Source organism: Neodiprion virginianus, chromosome 5, assembly GCF_021901495.1.
Source record: "Neodiprion virginianus isolate iyNeoVirg1 chromosome 5, iyNeoVirg1.1, whole genome shotgun sequence".
Taxonomy (NCBI): domain Eukaryota; kingdom Metazoa; phylum Arthropoda; class Insecta; order Hymenoptera; family Diprionidae; genus Neodiprion; species Neodiprion virginianus.
The window spans coordinates 30,797,698-30,821,509 of record NC_060881.1 but is presented as its reverse complement, the minus strand read 5'-3'; the positions used below and the strand labels follow the sequence as shown (position 1 = coordinate 30,821,509).

Sequence of the window (23,812 nt, the reverse complement as noted above, 5' to 3'; positions counted from 1 at the left end):
ACCCTTCTCTCTCTCCCTCTCTCTCCCTCTCTCTCTCTCTCTGTTTGAAATACCGCTGCACCGCCATCGATTGCGTTTTGCACATTTTCCCCGCTCAATTTCAACGCGAACTTATAAATTTTTATAAAAAGAATTGCATTTTTTTTTTCTCTCTTCCTTTGATCGATCCCGTGTTTCGATGCTGTACAAAAAGAAGACGAGATGCTGTATCATCATCATTTTTCGAATTGGTTCGAAATTATGGAAGAAGGGACAAAAAAAAAAAAAAATCTCTTCCAAAGCTGTATATATATATATGTATGTACAGTTCGTCCGATCTTGATCAGGGTGGCAACAAATTTTTGGGGAAAAAAATTCACTAGATATCCAGACTTCCCAGAAACTAAAACCCAGTTTTCCCCGACATTTTCCCAGTTCTGGTGAGTTACTAAAACCTAAATCGTTCAGCTTATTAACTCTATATATCCGGTTCAAATTCAATTTAAATTGAATAAAAATTATAATATACAAAAAAGTCAGTTTAACGTAATTTGTTTTCTCGACGAAAGAGACGACTTATTATCTCTAAAATTCACCTTTAATTCCCATGATAGAAAACTGATGATTTCCATTTTTTCCATGACCAAATTAAAAACCCCCTGACAATTCCAGGTTTTCCATGACCCCTTTTTAAATACCCAGACAATAATTTCCAGGTGTGTAACCATCACCCTGTTGATAAAAAATAGCTCATTTCATTTATAAGTTAACAGACTGAGAAGCGCCCGAGACAGTTTTCTTCTTTGATCTTCTCAGTCACAAGAAACAAAGAAAATCCGATACGTCCGAAAGTTATAATTCGCATATAATAAACTTGTGATTTAATACTATATACCACCAACATTAATACACATTAATTAAAATCTGACGCAGACGAATTACGGAGAATTTATTTACGAATCAAATAAGATACTGTTAATCAGAAGGAGAGATAAAAAATTTTTAATCGTGTCACGAGGACTTTTTCTCAGTTACGTGTAACTAAATTATCTTCTTCAGTTTATACGCTTCGCGAATCTTTATTTTGTCACAGTTTCCATTCAACGCATTTTTTCTACCCGACTGTACGTCCCATAGAATTCCTGGCAGTGTTTGACGGTTAATATAAAAAGGTATATTTTTCACATGCAGGGTTAAGATTAGCTTCCCTGATTATTCTTCTTCTTTGTCCTCTCGCCTTCTTGTTTATCCTATGCATATAACCCGCGACTTTAGGCTGAATGAAACGAATTATCATTACGTGTACATGAATGGTATAGTTATTCTTGGAGAAAAAAAATTAAATTTAGGTCTGCTACCAGCCGACGATTCGGGAGATATTCTTATTTTCCGTAAAAATTACACCCATGCTGGGAAAAACGGAACGTTTACATATTTCTATTCGATCATTACGGTTCTAGCAAAGAACGATAAATTAGCGTCATTGTCGTCCGAATCGCTGTACAGAATTTATTCATACAAGTATTATATATAAAAATTTCACTGACTCCGGATCGCCGCGCTTATTCGTTACTTTTTTTTCATTTCTCTCCTCTCTTTTATTTCATTATTTTGCGCTTTGAGATGACATTTTCAAGATTACCAGTTTACAGAATTTTTTTTTTTTTTGTTTTTTTATCACCTAACCAAGAAAATCTGAAGGAACGAATAGAGAGTATTATGACATATATATATATACACACACACACATAATATGTATATAATAACTTCGTTTCCGAATAAACTCGAATAATTTTCTCGAGTAGGAGAAAAAAAAAATTAATTTCACGCCTGAAAGAAATTCTTCTTCGATCTACTTAACAATACGATCTTGACCACAATTAACCAAATCGATCATTCAAATATTTACAAATATAAAGATATATTCCATTCAAATGACAAAGGAACAATCTACCTATTCCGATCAAGATGTCCTATAGCTTACATGATTATGCAAGAAATAAATTACCCGGGAAAAAAAAAACGAAGTAACACTTTGCGAGTTCAATGTATAATAATAGTTGACCTGGCGCAAAAAAGAACAAGTGTCGAGCATGTAATTAATTGTAGATATAGACGTGAATAAACATGGTTATATAAATAACAAACATCCAATCATTCGGATCGAATGATTTTTCTATGAAATAAATCTTTGTTTTTTTTTTTTTTTAAGCAACCGATCGTGAGCATTGATTTGCAGCACGTGTCATCGTAAAAAAAATTAATAAACAAACGTGTTCAAACGTTAAAAAAAAAAAAAAAAAAAACATTCGGCGCAGGGAGAATCGTTTTTAACAAAAAAAATTCTCCAGCCTAATGTCTACTTGCACCAATTAATCACGACAGTAAATCACACGTACGATTCAACAACAGAGTTCGAGTAAAACAACTGTACGATGGTTTTATGGATTTGTCGTGGATTGGGCATCTGGAGAAAGAGTGGGGTTGAAAAAAAAAAAAAAAAATATTAATACCACACGTCCGAACGCACGCGCGTAAGCAATGATAGATTTTTTTTCTTTCTTTTCTCATGCGTACATGTTTCACGGCAAGCACATGTACGGACGATTGGATGAAGAGGGGGGGGGGTTAATCCCGTAATGAGAGCATTTTTGGATAATTTCAATTTGAGAACCACGAGCCTCGAGGTGGTTGGAGGTTGGAGGTTGGAGGTGGGGGGGAGGTCTAGTCCTGCACGTGCGTCGGTCCACGCACGCGTGCGATTCCGACGAACGACGTGACTCGGCTCCTTGCTTGCCTCGCCTTGCCTAGCGATCAATAAGTGCAGCCTTTTACCTTCTCGCATTTACCAAAACGTCAAAAAATATATTTAAATGTATTACATACGTGTGTATATACATGTATATGTATATAAGACACAACAATATGTGCGACGATGAGAAAAAAAATAAAAAATAGAAAAATAATACAGAATGTTTTTTTTCTCTTTTTATTTTGTTTATTTATTTCTCATTTAACCGTACAGCTTGTCCAGGCTTCCTTCGGTCACGATACTGTGACAGAATTTGTGATTTAACGTATATTGCACGCACATTTTACGAACCGAATTACAGATATCGAAAAGTAGAAGTAAAGAATATATTTGAAAACTTGTTGTATCGGTCGGTAGATTGGGGTGGGATAAAAAACAAATGTCACGCGGATCGATATTCTTATAAATATAACGACACGCGGCATGATTTCTGATGGAAATATAACGGGAGATATACCCTGTAATAATAATAACGTCCATAAATGAGTGATGGAGGCAAGTTTACGCAAGTTTCGCGAATACCGCGAGAAACGAAACGGTGAAACTCGTCAGGCTAATTGTGAGTGATCGACTACGCATGCGCGAAATAACCGAACTCCGTTGGTCAGGGAGGATATTATCGTCTGCAAGGCAGGTTGGCCAACTAAACTGAAAACGGAATGCGTATAAAATGTCAAACTCTTCCGCGTCGAACGGCAAAAATTAAAATTGCGTTATTTAGAGAACAGTGTTACCGGTAACCGGTAATCATTCTGTCGGTAATAAAAGTTTTTCCAAAATCTTTCCGAATCGCTGCATTCACAGTTTGAGATATGATTTAACCTAAAGATATTCGCATCGGTAACGTAGTGACCTCCGTAAGACGCGTTTGACAGGTGACAACAAGTTGAGGTGGCAAGCCTGAGTGAAAATTCGAACAACCTGCGCGCATGCGCAGTCCTAGATACGATCTGTTACAAGATCCGTTAAGTTTCGCCGTTTCCTCTCGGTAATACGTATAAACAGCGCAAATCGCGTGCTGATGTCGGGTGGTTAAACCAGGCAGCAGGAACCGAATATAGAGAAACTCTCTCTCTCTCTCTCTCTCTCTCTCTCTTTCTCTCTCTCTCTCTCTCTGTCTCTTTCTCTCTCTCTTTCACGTGGCGTAGGGATATTAAACACACGACGAACGGCAATAGCGGTGTTTTAAAGTTAGCATCGTCGTCATAGCCACTCATGCGATCGTCGTCGTCCGAGTGTGACTTGGAATCGAGGTGAACGACGCGTGTGAGCTACCGCTCAAGGACTTTAGACCGTGGGATTGACGTTAGCCGCACGTCCACGAGCCAAATTACGACTCTATCGGTGGTCGAAGCGAAGTAGAAACGAAAGAAAAAAAAAAAACAAACTTTTTTGAGGAAGTTACAAGAATCATGTGTTACACAATTTAGAGTGGTTCACCGAAAATAAAAAAAAAAAAAAGTTTCAGATCTATCGGATAAGATTTGGACGTCCCGCTTCCGAGTTTTCGTTTTTACATTCGAATAACGCGTATAAAAAAAAGAAAAAAAAATCGATAAAAGCTTCTATTTTTTCTGAATTTAATACGATTATTTTCAATTTTTTCACTTTCAAGTCAAAATAAGTGTCATAATGTGCAAAATTTAAAAACATATCCGAAGACCTTTATCGCGCTAAATATTGTTGCTAAAAAAAAAAAGGGTCTCTTCTTGACATTTTTCATTATCGTCAATATTTTCAAGCGAAATCCGCCGTGAGTTAAGTTAATCATTTTTTTTTCCCCCGTGTGTTATTACAATGTAAAAACGTAAACTCGAAAGCGGGATCCCTAAATCTTTATCCGATCGAGCTGATACTTGCACGAGGTTTTTATTTTTCAACATAAACAACAGTTTTATAAGGAATCCGCGCCGTAAAAAAAATATACATATATATATTTCGTTTTTCGGTTTTTTTTCTTCACACAAACCACTTAATCACGTAGTGAAATTTCCAGCACAGCGTTACAAAATTAATCGCGTATTGTCAACATTTTTTTTCGCACAAGTTACTGCAACAAGTAGTTACGCACGCAGTGGTTATTCGTTGTTATTGTTATTGTGATTGAGAGGGGAAAAAAAAAAACACACACACACACACACATTTCTCTGCAAACACCGACAAACAGAATGTAAATTAATAATAAAACTGTTGCAAATAAGAAGAGAGAAAAAAAAGAGGGGGGGGGACGATACGGTAAAAAGAAAAAGACTTCTTTCACATATTATGCGTCGTCTCGTCGTGACGAAATGGAAGTTGAAGGTATAGAACGTAAAGGTTGAAGGTGGGTGGCAGTCGAGGGGTGTCGAGACGTATCAACGTTTCCCTCGTCATGCATCCCCCCCACCCTCAATGCCGGCAACTATTTCCTCGCTGCTCGGCTAGAGCTGCGGTTGGGGTATTGATTTTCCAGCATAAATAGACTGCAATCTGTATTATTCAAGATGCGCCTGCCTGCGGGATAGAACGGCAAGCGTAATATGCACACCGACTTTAGTTTCTTCGTCCCTCGTTCATTCGTTCGTTTCTTACGTACCAACACTCGAATGTATCTCCATACGTAGGTAGGTATAACCTGAACCGATACTCGAGTGTACGTATAAATTCGCGGCAAAGTCCTTTTAAACTTTTTCGAATAAAGTAAAAAAAAAAAAAAAGTGCAGTTCCGTTTCACCCCCGTAATCCTGTAAAAGCATTTCGGATTCGAGGTATTTCATAAAAAGTTTTTATTAACGAACTTCGCTACCTTTATACGCGAATGAGAACACTAGATCGTTTGATTGCTAGTTTCGCAACAAGCGGCTTCTCCATTTTTTACGATCCAACGGGCTTTTCTAAGCAAGTGCCAAACGTATCTATACATATACCTGTAACATCGGTCCATTCCGTGTTTACAAATCATACATGTATATTGATTCATACACTATGGATCAGTAATTTCAAATCAACGATATCGAAGTGTTTTGCAATAGGTGCTTGATGTGTAGGGTAAAAAAACGACGATCGGAGTAACGTTAAAGCGCACGATGCTCTACTGTTAACAAAATCGAGTATACAAATGTTTCGTAAAATTTAGTTACGAACAAAGTTAGATCGGGTTAAAATCCTTTCCTTTCCTTTTTTTTTTTTTTGTGTGCAATGATTATTCAACGATGTTCATATCAACCGCATATCTATACGTGTATACGTATACGTCTGCTGTAAAAAACTAATGCAAGTACGTGTAAAAGATGCGAATATTTCCATCGACCTCCTCCCCCCTCTCCTAATAAAATCGATCTTCAAATCGATAGAAAAAAAAAAAAAATAAAGATAACACAGGACAAAGAGAAAGACGGAGAGAGGATAAAAAGAAAAAGAAAAAGAAAAAAAAAAAATCCCACCAATCCCCCCTCTCGAACCTCCTCGAACGAAAACCTCAACTTTCGATGAAAGAAAACAGCGCAATCTGCGCAACCGCATAAGATCATCGAAAAGATCGTACGTTTTGGCATGCGGCAGCAGCGTCTCTCCATCATCGATCCCATCATTCGTAGCAGAGACTCAATTGACCGAGTAATGACCAACGAAGCAACAGCTGCTTCTGCTGCTGCTGCTGCCACCGGACTGCATTGAAGATGACGCCATCATCTCTGCTCCTAGCCGGGGAGTATTCTAGTACAATTACTAATGCCGAGTTGCAGCAGCCACCAATGGACACGCTTTTTAATGCGGATACATGCCTCCGTGTGTGTGTGTGTGTGTGTGTGCGTGTGTGTGCGCATTATTATCATCATTATTATTATTTGTTCTTTTTTTCCTCAACCCAGTATAGGTTGTGCACAACCGTTCTCTTCAACCTACACCCATATAAATGCATCTTCATACATTACCACTATACGTGTAACAGGTTTAATAATGTACGTATTATATATACCCACTGGATGCAGCTGAGTAAATTTATGCATGCATTTCCATAAATTTATTGTATGCCTGTGTGTTCTTTCTCGTTTTTCTTATTCTTCACGTGTCAATTTTTCTCCATTTCTTTTCCGTAAATTGTATAATTTTATATATATATACACACATACTTCATCACGTGTATCTTTTGTAAGTTAACCTCTTTAGAGGTCCGATTTTTTTTTTTTTTTTGCGTGAAATTAGTTATTTTTCGGAACAATGATTTATGTACATAAATACAGTCAGCAGACGTCCGGTAAAGTTTCCGCGTAAATCCGCTGACTCCTGAAAAAGCCATAACGGACCTCCGAAGATTAAATACATTGCAACAATAATATGTATACATTATATGTACCTTCGACATTCGCCTTAGAGAACAACAAAAAGAGAACCGGTATGGGGGGAAAAGGCAACAGAAAAACACTGTTTGAAAAATAGAGATCAATTATAATATTATTCCACTTTTATAACACCTCTCCATCGACCGATCGACACCTGTATCGTAAATATGTATTCAACAATCATAACATATATGCATTTATATGCACCTACGCATACCGTTGTTGTTTTACCTGGTACGATATCAATTTATTGTTGTGTTCGTTCCTCTGTTCTACGTTTTCCATTTATTTTCTCTATCTTACTATCCCCCCCCCCCCCTGCCCGTTCAGCCATCTCGTTGGGTATACGTACGTAAGCGTGTGAACTATTCGCATGCAACTCGATGAATAAATTGTACTATAAAGAAGGAATATATGTACCTGTAGTGCGCGTTACATGCGATACGATACGATACCCAACACAACACATCTATCCCAGCCTTGGCGTCAACTAATTCGTAAAGGAGAGCAGGAGAAAAAAAAAAAACTACTACCGCGCCAAGTATATATATATATATATACGTGTGTGTGAGTGTGTATACATAAAATATATCGGTTTCTCGATAGCCATTATAATAATACAGCGACGAAACTCGATGTATGTATACAGAATTCACACGTTCGCATAGTTAATACACATATATATATTTATATAAGCATGTATGTACGTACATGCATGAGAGGCACAGGTATATTTAAAGGTATTACAGGTATACCTGCAATAGCGAGAGATATCAGTCAAGAGATCCGTCCGGCGCGGCGATCGAGGCCAAGTCGAACCGTCCGTCGTAGTTAAGTTAAAAAAAAGTGAAGTAAAACATGTCTATATATATATAAAAATAATATACATATATACACAGACCTATATATATATATATATATATATATATATATATATATATATATATATATATATAGCTTATTGCATTATACGTATACAACCGTTCGCTGCGCTGGCAGCTAGGCTAGTTAAAATCGTAGCTTAATAATAATACATGGTATACGTATAGGTAGGCAAGAGTTGGATATCCTAGTCGTAGACTCTTTCAGGAATGGAATGAAGTGGGGGGGGGGGGGGGGGGGGGGAGGACACACGTGGACGTGCGGACACGTGGCGGTGGCGTCGCGTTAAGAGTCGATCGGCTAAACGCAACAGCAACAGCGAAACTTGAACGAGTCGTCGTAGGTATATGTACGTATGCACGTGTATAGAGTGTACGCACGTGTTTACGCGCGTCGACTTAACCCCAACAGCTACAAACAACAGCAAGTTGTAGGGTAATATTGTGGTGTAAAAGCGTTGGAATTGGAGGAGAATTTAGTTTAAATTTTGTACACGGGGAAAAAGTGAAGTGATATGCTTTATTGGGATTAAAGAAATATGACGTTGCAACAAGGTTGACGAATGATCGGTTCGAATCAAATATATATATGAGGGGCGGGGTTGAAGTTCCGGGATTGAGAAGTTTCGAAAGCGCCCTAATTTTGAATTATTTTGTGGCAAGACTTGATTTGAAGAAATGAAACTTCGTAGAAACAACAAAGTTTCGAACGGTCGGAAAGGCGACGGGTCAAAGTTTCGTGATGCAGGATTTTGACAAAATTCAAGTTTCGTAAGAGTAAAATTTCGTACGATTAAAATATACTCGCATACGGTACTTTGATCAACGAGTGGGTGTAAAATATCAGATAAACCGAAAAACAGAATGATTCGGATTCCAAACGTAAAGATATAGAAAATCGAAAACAAAGAAATATCAAAGTGGTAAAGTTTCACCAAGCCTGAAATTCACGGAACTGAAAATCTTCGATCATTCGGAATTTCGATGTTTCAGATTTTTTTATTTTCTCATTCTCGCACTTTCGGGACTTTAAGACTCGTCGGAGTTATGCCCTTGGAACTTTGCTGTTTCGAAACTTTGATTTCTTTACATTAAACTTCGGCACGAAAAATTCGAAATTTCAACCTCGTCCCAACGTAAAATGACGGGAAACTTTTTGCTACCAAAAGGCAGCGTCCCCGATATTTCAGAACCTAATTGAATAAACAACTCTATTGTTCTTTATAATATCTTCGTCTCTGCAATCCAGGGTTGCCAACTTGACTCGAAACGATGCACGAAAGAGAGTCAAACTCTTCTGAATTAAAAAACACGTTTTTACGACATCTCGTAGCAGCATTAAGTCATTAATTAGACGGTGAAAAGTTTCTCCATAACTGTCCCGAATCATAGCAAAATCGCAAAAATTAAATACCCCGTTAACCTGAAAAGAAAAAAAAATCGCAACACTCGGACATAACCTCCGTTAAGCTGGGCGTTTGACAGCTGAACAAACCGAAGTTGGCCAGTCTGGATGAGAAAAAAAAAACAAAACATACCGACAGAGCTCGCGCATGCGCGGTAGAACGCAACTCGTGAGTTTCACCACCTTTTCCATTCGTTGAAAGAGGAGTAGAACGCCGGCGAGTTTCAGGTCATGAAAACAAATGTCGCAATTCCAGCTCGCTCTCCGCACAAGGTAAACCCCGGAGCAAAACAACGCGGTGATCTTGAGTCGAGAGAAACGCCGAACCAACGAGAGAGGCGCGTAGTTTATAATACATGTGTGTAGAGGACGTCGTCGTCGTCAGTCACTCGCAATCAGACTGGACGTGCCAAAGTCTGACGTATGGGCGCATCTATGTTGTAAAAATACAGCTATTTCAGCAGGAATATAATATTATGCAACATGCGAAACGAACCGACGAGTGAAATCTGTGTTATAAAATAATTCGCGGGAGAACCGACAAAAGTTAATATGTATTGTACGATATGTAGAGACAGCGATTTTCCAATTGTTTAAAAATTGTTGAAATCTGAACAATCGTTACATGCTAATAAAGGTTTATACCGGACTTTATAGAATTTATTTTATGTATAACAATATGTTTAACACGATGTTCACGAAGTACCGGAATCAAAGCTGACGACGAGATTGCGGAAAAAAAGTTTGCTAAGTACGCGACGAAATTGGTGTTAAAATGGTTTCAGGATACAAATTTTGTGCCGCAAATTTTTCGTATTCAAATAGTATGCGTTTAAAACTCGTTTTCAATATAATGCATATCTAGGTTAGGGTGCTTTTTTTTTCACCCATCAAAGAGCGTCTAAAATAGAATATCTTAGGTAAATATGAGTTCTTAATATTGATATTTAGATATGAGGATTTTATTTTTTCAATTTTCCATTTAAATAAAACGTACAAGAAATTTAAAGTTTTTTTGAATATTTTTTATTCTCGTAAACAGATCGACTTATAAACCATCTAAATACAGGATCTTGTAGGAAATTTCACGCACTATAAAAAAAAAAAATACCGACACAGAATTTTCCTAACTATAACCGATTGATAAATATTCAATACGTCTCAATGATCATAGGCAAATATCTCGTAATCGGTTAAAGTTAGGAAAATTTTACCTCGGTACGTTTTTATACAGCGTGAAGTTTCCTATAATAATTTGTATTCAGATAGTTTATAAGTCAAGCCGTTCACATAAAAAAAAAAAATAGATTAAAAAATTTTCCGATTTTTTTTATTTACCTATTATTTAAATGAAACATGGAAAAATATAACAGGCACCTCCAAATATCAATATCATCAAGAGTTCATAACTGCCCGAGATATTCTATGTGAGATTCTCTAACGGAAATTTTGACGCGCGTTTGAAAAAAAAAAAAAATCTTTTTTCTAGGCACACCTTAATGTAGATACAGTAAAATGCTAAATGTATAATTATGTATAATATTCGATATAAATAAAAAAAAAAAAAAAAAAAAGGCGCATCTTTGCATTATAGCTAGACTTGATATAACGCACGGAGTCTCAGCATAATAGATATATACAGTATATACACGTTATACATATTTACACGTACATACGTAACTTTCGCACGCGTGTATATATACATATACATATATATATATACGTATGTGCACAAAGGTTGAAACAGCACGAAGCCCACGCAAGAAATACGTTCGCGTCAATAACCGCGCCAGCAGCATACATAAAAAAACTTTCTTATTCTCACTCCCAAATTGCCAGAACCTATATCGTTACCTGTACAACCAACATTTCGTGCCCGCTCTACTTTTCCGTATTTTTGTTACGCAACAACCAGATACTACCGTACACGAATTTCACGTAACAATTTTATTTCACGGAATTGTTGTAAAAATCCTGTCTGCATTTTAAACACATGCGCATATCCTTTTTTGTCACCGCGCATGAAACGTTCTTGTTATATCCGTGGCGAATTTTTGTATTTTTTTTCTTTTTTTTTTTTTTTTTTTTTTTTTTAATTTATTTATTTCTTTTTCCTTCATCACACATGGACACATCGACGAGTTATCGTAGAAAAAAAATTTGAAACAGTAAACAATGAGCCTCGCGATCTGCGTATCTGATAATAATGGCGTATGGATTTCAATGAAATAAATGATGATAATTTTGGAAAAAAAAAAATAAAATAAAATAATAATTTACACACGTGTGGAGAACGTTAACATCACAAGTAATTCTATCGTAAGGAATCTTTGATTACTCACCTTTAAGGTAGACCGACGTAGGGGGGAGGAAGGGATTTTCGATAGTTTCTGTTGTAGTGTTAATTATAATAATAATAATAATAATGATAATATTAATATTAATATCGTTATTCTTGTAGATATATTAAAACTTTAGTTATATGTATACCGTTTAATACCGTTTACATTTGTTATCATGAATATTGTTGTGGTTTTCTTTCACTGTTTCTTTTTTGTTTGTTTGTTCTTTTTTTTTTTTTTTTTTAATTTATTAAAATAGCACGTGTAAAGAATATTGCAACCGGTGTACACTATTTATCATTACTATTAAACCGTTTTCAATAGACAATAATATCGCGTGTTTCTCTTTTTCTTTATTTTCTTTTCTTTTTTTTTTTATAATAAATAGATAATCTGGAGGTACTCAACTGTCCTGAATTATGTCGCGGTTAACAACTTTGTTTATTTCATTCCTCTTCAATCTACGACTATTATTATTGTTATTATGTGCTTGCTTGATTATTATTTGTTTAGTATATAGGTTTGTTTGTTTGTTTTCTTTTCCTTTCTTTCTTAAATATATATGATATCTATATATATATATATGTAATATATATATATAATATATAGCTTTTCACTTTATCTCTGTCTTTCCTCCGTCGAATTTAAACTCTTTTTCATATTTCACACTTCTTCCGTATCCTTGACCTCTTAATACGACGACTCTCTCTCTCTCTCTCTCTCCTATCGCACTCACTCGTACACGTAAGTCACTCGATGATGATGTTGTTTTCAATTAATTTGTTCGTTTCTTCTTTTCTCTCTGTTTAAAAGTGTTGTTAAGACGTTACTAAATTACTATTATCTTTTATTTTGTTGCTTCTTTATTTGTTTTTTTTTTTTTTGTTTAAATTTTTTTCGTTCTGTTTTGTTTTTTTTTCACGTTAGTTACAGGGCCTAGGCACTATTGCGCTGAAGGTTCGAACGACGAGAGGTACTTTGTAGGTATGATGAGGTATTTGTTTTATTTTGTTTTGCTTTGTTTGTTTGTTTGTTTGTTTGTTTGTTTGTTTGTTTGTTATTTATATTAACGATTTGTTTTTTTAAAATTTCATTCTTATCGCGCGCGTAAGATTCACCGGTTTACGAATATTGCCGATTTAACACCAACGGGATAAGAGCGGAAAATAGAGTCTTGACGGTTCGTCGGAGAGAAACGAACGATGATGAACGGGGAGAGAGAAACGATTTAACAAAATGTAGGAAGAATAATTTCAATCGCTTCGTGATGACGATGACGATGACGATGACGATGATGATTATAGTCGTCGGAGGGATATAACAATAACAATAATAAGACGTAAACAATGAAAATAAACGACGAAACTCGCACACTTTTTTTATACGCGAGTGAAAAACTGCGCTCTCGTTACGAACAGCGTGCGGACTCGTCGCGACGATACCGATCAACGACGACTGACGAGGATTGAGAACACACACACACACACACAAACACGCGACGCGGGGGGGACAGACGAGAAACAGACGGAAGGTCAGAAGCTGTTATCACCTCCGCGCGTCTCGCCACTGAGCCACATCGCCGCGAAAGGATGCACTTTCACCCTCCGCCAAAAGCTCAGCTTCCACAACCATCTGGAACAGAGGAGAGAGAGAGGACTGCGATAATTTTACAGAGTTTTTCTTTTTTTTTTTTTTGTTTTTTTTTGTTTCCCCCGCCATTCCAGGGACACAAAGGAAAGCGAAATAATTTGAGAAATGTGATTTTCAAGAGCGCCAATTTTAAACCGCGCTTGTCATTTGATAAAAAAATTTACGGCGTTAACGTAACACGGAACAAATTGCACAACGTTTTATACTGTCTCGTGGACTCGCCACGCCTGAGAGATATGAATTTCAGAAAATTTTATTCCAACGCAAACCAAGTGTGCAAACGATTAAAGAGAATTTGAGAAAACTTTTTGTTATTTGGTACCTTCGAAATGTAATCCACCCAGTGTTTTATTTTTTTTTTTTTGTTATTTCTTCATTTCTTTAATACGATTCTAATGTTTGTTGCCTTGTTCTGTTTGTTAAGAATATTTACAGGTTACCTGTCGAGGAAAAAAAAAACAAAGAAAAAAAAAAAAGCGAAAACTCACAACGAGCCGAAAAACACTATAGAAACGGCAAGCAAGCACGAAATAGTTTGCCACCACTTTTGAACGTTCAAATGGTCTCGTGTTTTTTTTTTTTTAACACGCTTTAAAAGATCGCATCCAAGTTTAATTGTAAACTGTTTTTAGATTTTTAATATTACTTCAAAAATTACTACAGTTATCCCTGTCAGTTTTAGACTCCGACGAATAATGCACGTTCACAGGGAAAATGTAAAAACAGAAATGAAAATATAAAAAAAATTGCAATTAAAATTATACATTACATATATCAATGCTGATGAAAAAGTGTGTAATCGTTTTTTTTTTTTTTTTTTTGTCATCGAACCCACAGTTAAATTAGTACAATCTTTCATCAAATTGTCAACACCTATTCTTATGTTAGTCGAATATTCTCAGATTCATTTCTACATCGCATAATACAGTAAGATACGTTGTTTCACTTACGTCAAATGCCACTGGCGCCAGGAAAATTGCTAGAGTTTTTTCAAACGATTTTTTTCCCCACAACTTCCCAAACATTCGATTGAAACCGATTCGTCGTTAAATTCGTGAAATTCAAGCTTCAATTTGCAGAATGATAATCGAATGAAAACATGCAACGTCAACACAGAGATGGAAAAAATAAGAAGAACGGCAGAAACAAAAAAAAAAAGAAACTAACAAACTTGAAACCACACTGACTTGGCGTGTCATATATATATATATATATATATATATATATATATATATATATCCAGATCGGAGAATTACCAACATACATGCACGTTCCGTCGTCTGCTAAACGATTAATGCGCACGCGCGACAATCCGAGAATGACTGTTAGCCAGGGTGACCAACCGGCGCAAATTTACACGACAATTCATCGCCGATGTATGTAACCTAAAAAATTTCAACAACCGTCCATTGGCAGTTGTGCTCAATTTACGATTGTCAAAACTTTTCAAGTCCAAGATACAATTGGTCAGCCTGGCATACATGCGTTCTCGGATTATAGCGCGTGCGCATAAAATTTTAGCAGACTACCGATCATTCGTCAGTTAAGAATTCACTTTGTACATACATACATGTATAATGTATATAAAAAGGCTGACGTTTCGCATGTTGCACATCGCATGGTAAACACACGCGTACTGCATACGATAAATTACACCGAGTATTTACGACATATAAACGAGAGGGAAGAGTTGAATATTGTTAGCGATTCTCGACGCGGTCGCGGCATCGCGGCATCGTTACTAAACACACATCGCCGGTTGTTGCTGCCGTCGTCCTTCGCCGTGGGATGCAGCAGATCCCACGTTCAATCGAGGCGCGCATAGCTGCGTTCCATCGGGTGTTATACGTGTTATACACGATCGTTATAATGCGTAGAAAACGTATCATATATACCCAACCGCTGCTGCTGCCGTTAGTGCTGCGTTTCCGTATCAAACAATTTTTCTAAATTGAACTACTAAACGAATGGGACACTTTAATAAATTATTATTATTATACATGGTAATGGTAATAACACGGAATAATAACAACAACAACAACAACAACAACAACAACAACAACAACAACAACAACAACAACAACAACAACAACAACAACAACAACAACAACAACTGTCGACCAAACGCACAGCTGTGCAAAACAACGCCCCCCGATTTTTCAATATAAACTAGGTCAAACGAAAATTTTGTTCGTGCGAAATAATATGCGATAATAATAATAATAAGATAAATGAAAGAAAAAAAAAAAAAAAAAACATTTCGTGCGACGATACGACCCGTTTCTTGTAATTTCAGACCTCAAATGATAAGATATACATATGTATGTGCTTGCACTTGCGGTACGTGTGTAGGCATTGGGTTTATTGGCCGGCGTGTGCGTTGCAATTTATATAAATAATCAGTAAAAGAAGAACGAGTACGTCTTACAAATATAAGGAATAAAACAAATAGGTCAAGTAAAATGTTCAAATAAAATATTATTTCCGTCCGTATCAAGAAAATACTTGTCCTCAAGTACAATAACGTTAACTTTCCTTTCTACGCTTACATTCTTTTCATGACTGTACAACGGATGGTTGAAATTAAGGGGGGGGATGTATATGTGCTAAAGAAAAAAAATTTGATTCACTAGGTCGATGGTTTTTTTCCGCCCCGTAAGACGATCGGTACTTCCCCCCCCCCCCCCCCCCCCCCCCCCCCTCCAAATAATAATCGTAACCTAAATATTATCTATCCATACGTGAACAGGTAAATTTTGGCTTTAGATCAGACTTGAGGTATTATCGTGATTTCCTCGATTATTTCCGTAACTTTGCGAATGCTTTCGAAAAGACATACATCGATTTTATTCTTGGTATTTTTCTGTTCCGTATTCTAAGGTTGTAATATAGGATAAAAAAAAAACACATATTTCTTTGCTAAGGACTTTCATAAACAGACCGGTTAATATATAAACTGACCGTGAATCACTGTTAAATCTAAACAATTTTTAATAAACCACAAAACACTCTGCAAGCACGTCGCGCCTTCTTTCCATCTCATTCTATTCCACCCTTCCTCTTTCCCGTTCAAAATTCATACCCTGTTCCACCGTTCCTCTTCCATCCCAATTAATTTCCATACTTATATATTCCATCGGTTTATTCCTGTTCCCAATTCCTACTCAATTCCATCGTTCCTCACCCGTAACAATGAATTTCTCATCCTATTTCCATCGTTTCTCTCACGTTCCATATTCCGATCCTATTCCATCGTTCCCGTCCCGTTCCGCGTTTCCCGCCGGCCATCATAAACGGACACGAACCGCGAAACCGTAAAACTTGAAACATTCTCATTAAAAGTTGAACATTTAAAATATCCACGCAATCCAGTACGATTCATAAAACTATAAAGATCAAGACCGACGACCATAATTTACGCTATCCATAGAAAGTTGAAAGTGTTCGTACTGAGCAACGACAGTGCCTAAAAAAGGAAAAAAAAAATTAAAAAAAAAAAAAAAAAGAAATGTCCTCCGTCCTTCGCCCTTGTTCCTAATTCAATTCGTCGTCGTACGAGGATTGAATTTCAAAAATATGTCCCGTGTTGTAGGAGCGTAAACACGTGTCGCGCGTTCCCTTTTTCCCCCCCATACATGACTATATCGCGTATATATACGCCAAGTGCAGCAACAGCAGCACGGGGGGCAGACATAAGGAAGGCTATGTCGGTCTGTCGGTCGACCGGACCTGCGTCAACGCGAATTCTCCCGTCGTCCGCGTCGCTGCTCCGTCTTCTTTCGCCCCCTTTCGTTCCCCGTTCCGAAGTAGCCGGGTAGGTATGGTATAGTAATAGTAATAGTAATAGTAATAGTAATCGCCACCGCCACCGCCGGTGCATTTCTTCTTCGCCTTGTTTGCCAGCTGGGGCTGGGACAGCCTGATTGCCTGGGTGCCCCTTCTTCTTTTGTCCCCCCCCCCCCCCAGAGAATTTTCAAAGGCGAACCTAATACCGAATGGGGCTGAAGCCTCCATCGCTCGACTACTGTCTCATACTCGTATTATACTCATGCACCTATCCTCCCTTCTCGCATGTGTGTACGTATAATAACTATCTGCCGCCGCGCGACATGTGCGTTTTCCTACAGCTTTAATAAGTGGGCAAAGATACGTCTAAGCGATTATTTGTTGCGCAAGGTCTTGGTGTAACATTTTTATTATTATTATTACTGCTACTATTATCATTATTATTAGGTGTACTTCGTTTAAAGCGTTATATATATATAACAATAATAATTGAGGACTTGAACAAAATGGCGAGTAGAGATATTAAATACATCGGCGCAATAAGACGTTAATATTTCGTTAAGTAGCTGCACGCGGTATATGAGAATGAAAATCCATAGATAATCGAATTTTGATAACGATATCACGTATTGGTATTATAATATATGGCATTCCAGTAAAACGTCATACGAATAGCATTAACGAACACGTCATAAGTTGAAAATTTAACTTCATTGTATACTGTAAAGTGGCATAATAATACTATTTTCTATACATAAATTATGCATCGTTACATCGACCACACCTTTTTATAACATCAACGAATAAAAATAGCGTCAACTCAAATAATTGTTTCCTTCACGGAAGTAAGTAAATGCTGCTGGATCCATTATACATATGTATAATATTGACTACAATTCTTACGTTCGTATATTCCATCCGTATCCTATGTAATTCTATACGTATATCATACACGCATGTATAATGATTTATTGCACTTGAAAGGATATCGAGTTACGGATGCAGCAGCAGCAACAGCAGCGATACACACGCAATAAGAATGAGCAGTTCGCCATCGTCCGCCGCGTCACCCGGTATATTTCTGTCGTCGAAGTTACTTCCGGACAGATGGCAGTCCTCGCCTCGCGCATAGAAACTATTTACATGAGTGCGGTACATATGTATACATGTATGTACGGTATGCATGTACATAAAATATACATATACACGTTCACATTCAACTTTTCCGTACAGCCCTGCAACAGCAACAGCGGCAGCAGCAGCAACGCGATATTTCTCAACGTAAATGCATATGTACCTACCTCCTAGTGCAATAGGGCTTTTGTGTCATGGTAGGAGCATCATGCATATGTACACTTGGTGACAATGAATGTGAAACGGATAATTTTTTACACTAGACAGTTATGTTGGCAACACAGAGAAACCTACAGCGCCACAGTCGGCCGAGCGCGAAACAAACTCAATCTCAATAAACGTAACATAAGCCATGACTGTCGAATTTAACCTTAAAATACGTGTCAATCCAACAAGTCATTATCCTTGCCGTATTCAAAGGTTAGATTCGACGGTCATGGGTTATGTTACGTAAATTGAGATTGAATCAGTTTCGCGCTCGGCCGACTGTGGCGCTGTACGTTTCTCTGTGTTGCCAACGTAACTGGCTAGTGTAAAAAATTAGCCGTCTCAGATTCATTCTTCCCAAGTGTACGTATCTATCATGCAGCGCACTACGCTGCGCCGGTGTCCTGCAACCCTGTGCGTTGAAGCAAATACTTACGAATACGTACGTGTATAATGCGCGCATGCATGCATGTATATATGTATGTATGTATACCCATATACCGGCGATACTCGGAGATCCAGATGATCCGGTCGACCGTTTTACTTGTGTATAAATATACGTATACGAATTACATAGGCGCGAACGCACGCACATCCATATCTGTATAATTATATAAATGCATATATCGGCGGGATGGGGGGGGGGGGGGGGGGGGGGGAGTGGAGGTGATATTAAGGTGCACCGGCAAGCCGGATACTTGAGAGATATAACGTAAAAGTTGCCTCCGCCGCTTTGTACGAGGTGTGTTAGTAGATATTGTGCACGTATGAATGTGTGTGCGCGCATATAAGATATAGATAGATAGATAGATATAATTATACCTGACCCATTTGATAGGGTAAAATAGAGATAATTCTCATACAGCTGCAGTATTATAATCATTATTATTGTATCATGCGAACGAACTAACGAACGAATGAATTAATGAAATATACACTCATTCATCAACGTAGTGATCGTATATCCTGCACGTTGTTTCTTTTAGTGTATTTTTTTTTTCAAATTTCTGTGCGATAGAGCGAGATAGGAAAATCACGTCACGTCAATCAAGAATCATCGAACACAACGTGAATCTTAATTATATACAGCGTTTCCTTAGATTACGTCTAATGAAAAAAATTTAATGGATGAAAAACGGAAGAAAATTCTCCCAATCTTTATGTTGTGCAGGTAATTACGATTGAATGAATGTTACGGATCAATCTTTGAGATTCATTATCACAGTGTATAGTTACATACATGTGATGCATTTTTCCTTTGATCAATCGATATTTTTTCCTGTATCTGATGAATATATATCCGCTTCGTCATTGCTTGAACCTATCCGCCAAGTCTTCCTTATTCAAGATGAAAAGGAATAGAAAAAAAAAAATCACCATGCGAGCAGACAAAGAGAAATTACTTGGACGGCTCTATTTCTCTTTCTTTGTAATAATCCTAGACCGCATGATTTGATACTCTTGTTTTTCTTTATTTCTTTTCTTTTCTTATTTTTTTTTTTGTTGCCGGGCGGGGTATTTTACCTCGCTTGCCTTTTTTTTTTATAAATTTTACTTTTCCTTCTAGTTTTCGACAACCGCGATTGCACTCGCATCTTCTCCAACATTGTTAAAGATACGAAATAACTGAATCTAACTATATTTGTCCATCCACCTATATTTCAATCTAACTACATTTATTTATCCCTAAACCTGTCCATCTATCTATACATAGGTATACATCCAACATTGTTGAAGATACGAGATAAATGAATCTATCTAACTGTATTTATTTTATCCATCCACTTATATTTCAATCTAACTAAATTTATTTACCTGCCTATCTGTCTGTCTATATACCAATGCGTCTACGTCTCGCTCTATCTTTCTTCATCTGTAAGCCGTGAGTAATGCGCGGCGCGTCGTTACGCGAATGCAACAACAGCAGAAACAATGAAAACAACAACAACAAGAACAACAGTTACAGCACCAGAATCAGCAGAGCGTACGTACACATTGTAACACGATAGTATTAGCTGAACTTGAGCTACTTACACATGGCCTTGACTCGTTCAAGCAGACTGCAGTCAAGCCCGCGTGTTTACGAGTGTGTGTGTACACCTTATGTCGGTTCAACATACAAATATTCACATGTATACAAAAGCCGTGTCTCCTGTCCTGTCGTACCATATCATCTTCGCAACATCGATACTCGTGCATGAAAACGGGCATAGTGAAACAAACGTGCTTGCGTGCGTGCGTATAACCGACCTCCTAAGTTCACTGATGCGTACGTACACCCACGCTCATCGTATAAACAATATATACATGTATACATCGTACATGATGTACATAACAACGTAGACTTGGGGACAATGAATCTGAAACGGATAATTTTTTACACTGGACAGTTACGTTGGCAACATCGAGAAACCTACAGCGCCACAGTCGGCCGAGCGTGAAACTAACTCAATCTCAATAAACATAAGATAAGCCATGACCGACGAATCTAACCTTAGAATACGTGTCAATCTAACAAGTCATTATCCCCGCGGTTATTCTAAGGTTAGATTCGACGGTCATGGGTTATGGTACGTTTATCGAGATTGAGTTTGTTTCGCGCTCGGAGGACTGTGGCGCTGTAGGTTTCTCCGCATTGCCAACATAACTGTCCAGTGTAAAAAAATAAAGCCGTCTCAGATTCATTGTCCCCAAGTGTACATAAGCTTGCACGAAAGAAAGATCAAGTAGGTAACGTTCAAAAGACGCGTCAAATATTAAAACTAAACTACCAAAAGTGACGATTTCGCCAAACACGAATTATTAATTTGCGATAATAACGCCGAGAGAAAAATATCACGGCAATATCAAGGATTAGTTCATCATCGTGCAGGAGTTGCAGGTGCAGCGAAAGGTGAAGGTGAAGAAGAAGAGGATTTATAAGAGCATGAAAGGAGAGGCAAAGGGGCAGATCCAAAGCTGGAGGATTGACTGCAGTGTGTTTGTGTATAGCCGGTTTTGCCTCCTGGAAACACGCGGCAGGCAGGCAGGCGCTGCCACTCCCACGGCATTAGAAATTCACCGGGCAGCGTTATAATAAAAATGCATCCTCGGCTATTGTCCTCCGTCCTCCTGTCGCCTCATCCTCCGTCCTCCTCCTCCTCCTCCTCCTCCTCTTCAACCTTATCCTTCTCTGCATGCAAGGCAGGTACATTCTGGCCGGTCTCTGCCACCGCATCACGTCTGTATGTGTACACGTATCGTGTATCTAAGCGCACGCACACGCACGCAAATTCGTATTCATGGTGCGTATGTGTGCGTGCGTAGATATGATATATACCGTGTCCGAATAACGACGAAGAATTGACGAACGGACGGAGAGACGGCGACAAGAAGGGTCTCCTCTCGTCGCTTCCTGTACCATGCCCTAAACACGAGGTGCAGGATATCGGCCATTCCGTGGCAAAGCTCCAGTGACTCCGTGCATTTTCAAATCCCGATTATAGATATATAATAAATATGATCGTAAATCTTCTTTCGTTATACCGCCATGCGGCGAAGAATTGAAATGTGTGTAATAAAATGTAGAAGAGAAAAGTATGATAAACAAGTTACGAGGGCAGTCGTAGCGATGGAATTGAAATGAATAAAATAACTACGAGTAATAAAGTGATGTGTGTATACTATGTACGAAGTACATTTATTATATTTTCAATAAAGAAGTGGAAACGAAAAAAGAAACATTGAAACACGCATTATCCAATTTATACCTGTATAATATCCCAATGTAGAGTCGAGAAATAGAAATATATAAAAAAAAAAAAAACACAACGCAGAATGGCGAAAATAAAGTTATCAAGCCTAAAATATAGAATTGTCAAAATGTCAATACATTTCTTTTTATCGTACGTTTTGTATGTTTGATCAAACGTGGATTTTATATTATAGTTGTGTGCGATATCTGTCCATCCGAATAATTTTATATGTATGTAGAATTTTTTTTATTCAATTTGATTTTTTTTCTGTATTCTACACCGATCATTCCGTGATCTGGTTCTCTTACATTTCACGATATATCTCTTATATCACGTAAACTATAGGTAGATTAAAAAAAAAAAAAAAAAAAAGAATTCTAAACCGAACGAAACTTTCTCGTTTTCGAAAATCATCAAGATATTAAAAACTGAATAAATATGTTGTATTAGTGCTCAAAAAAAGATCTCCTAACAGAATCAATCAAAATTTGTAGGTCTAGCTAAAGAAATGTATATATATACAATACAGCTATAGGAAAATTGGGTTTTGATTTATTAATTTTGACGCGTTTGAGTGAAAAATTAGTTGATTCGAACAATTTGTCGAATAAAAAATTTCTACTCAAAATGTAGCCTGAAATTGTGAAAGATTGAAAAACAATATTTTCGAGTAAGCTTCTTCGTTCTTGGCTACTGCTTTACTTGTGAATCTGTTATTCTCTAAATTGCGCACTTTTTCATCTACATTGCGAGCCTCGTACCTTAGGGCAAATCTACCTTCTGATCCACCCAACCCTAAGAAACCAATCAATTCCCTCCCATTTCACTACGAATAACTGAATTCTAAAATTTCGATATTTTCTGGAGGAACGGACGGTATATGACGCCACGCGTTAAACAGATAACACACGGGGGTTGTTCCTCCCCCTGTAGATTCTCTCCTAGTCCGTGGTTGGGAATCTCTCCGTTCGCTTTGCGGTCTAAAGTTACATATGTACCATCGTCGCCGGGTTTCTGTTGTTCCGAGCGATTCGTGCCTCTCTGTCTGACTTACAGAGTTTCTACCATGTCGACGACCGCGTCCGAGCAAAGCCGAGAGAACCCGAAAACCGCGGCCCCCGAAGATACGTACATGCATAGTTTGGCTGTCTTGTTTGGTTGGTTGGCGATCGATGTTTTCGAAACGAGCGATACTCGGCGTGGGGAAAGGGACGCCGATGCAACTTTACAAACTTTTTCGAAAACATTGGGTCTCTAGATTCTCGTCGCATCCTCTGCCATGCTCGCTTCTCTTCTCTTCTCTTCTCGCCGCGTTGCATCCCAGATCGTGTTTTGTTCGTGTGTCCAGAGGGTCTAAAAATGATGCGCGCGGTCTGCGGGGATGACGTCACGCCTATAGATACTCCTTCGCCTTGCGGAGAGAGAGAGTGAGAGTAAGAGAAGGAAAGAGAGCGAGAGAGATAGGGAGAGAGAGAGCAAAGACGGAGGGGCGCAGAATGCAGCGTTGCTCGCGTATCTCGAAATCATGTCTCGATGTGCATTCTCCGCTTATATTATCGGCGT

The 23,812-nt window shown here is 37.8% G+C and overlaps 1 protein-coding gene across 3 annotated transcripts in view; it reads right to left on the bottom strand.

Annotated features, from left to right (window-relative positions):
* Positions 1–23,812, bottom strand: part of LOC124305446 (ecdysone receptor) — a 79,923-nt gene that overhangs the window by 49,557 nt on the left and 6,554 nt on the right. Inside the window, exon 2 of one of the 3 annotated variants that reach the window (XM_046764906.1) lies at positions 11,739–13,370. The exons of 1 other annotated variant lie outside the window; for it this stretch is intronic. The gene's annotated coding sequence lies outside the window, so the exon portion shown is untranslated. The remainder of the gene's footprint in view (positions 1–11,738; positions 13,371–23,812) is intronic. One more of the 3 variants, XM_046764909.1, reaches the window with a different exon arrangement.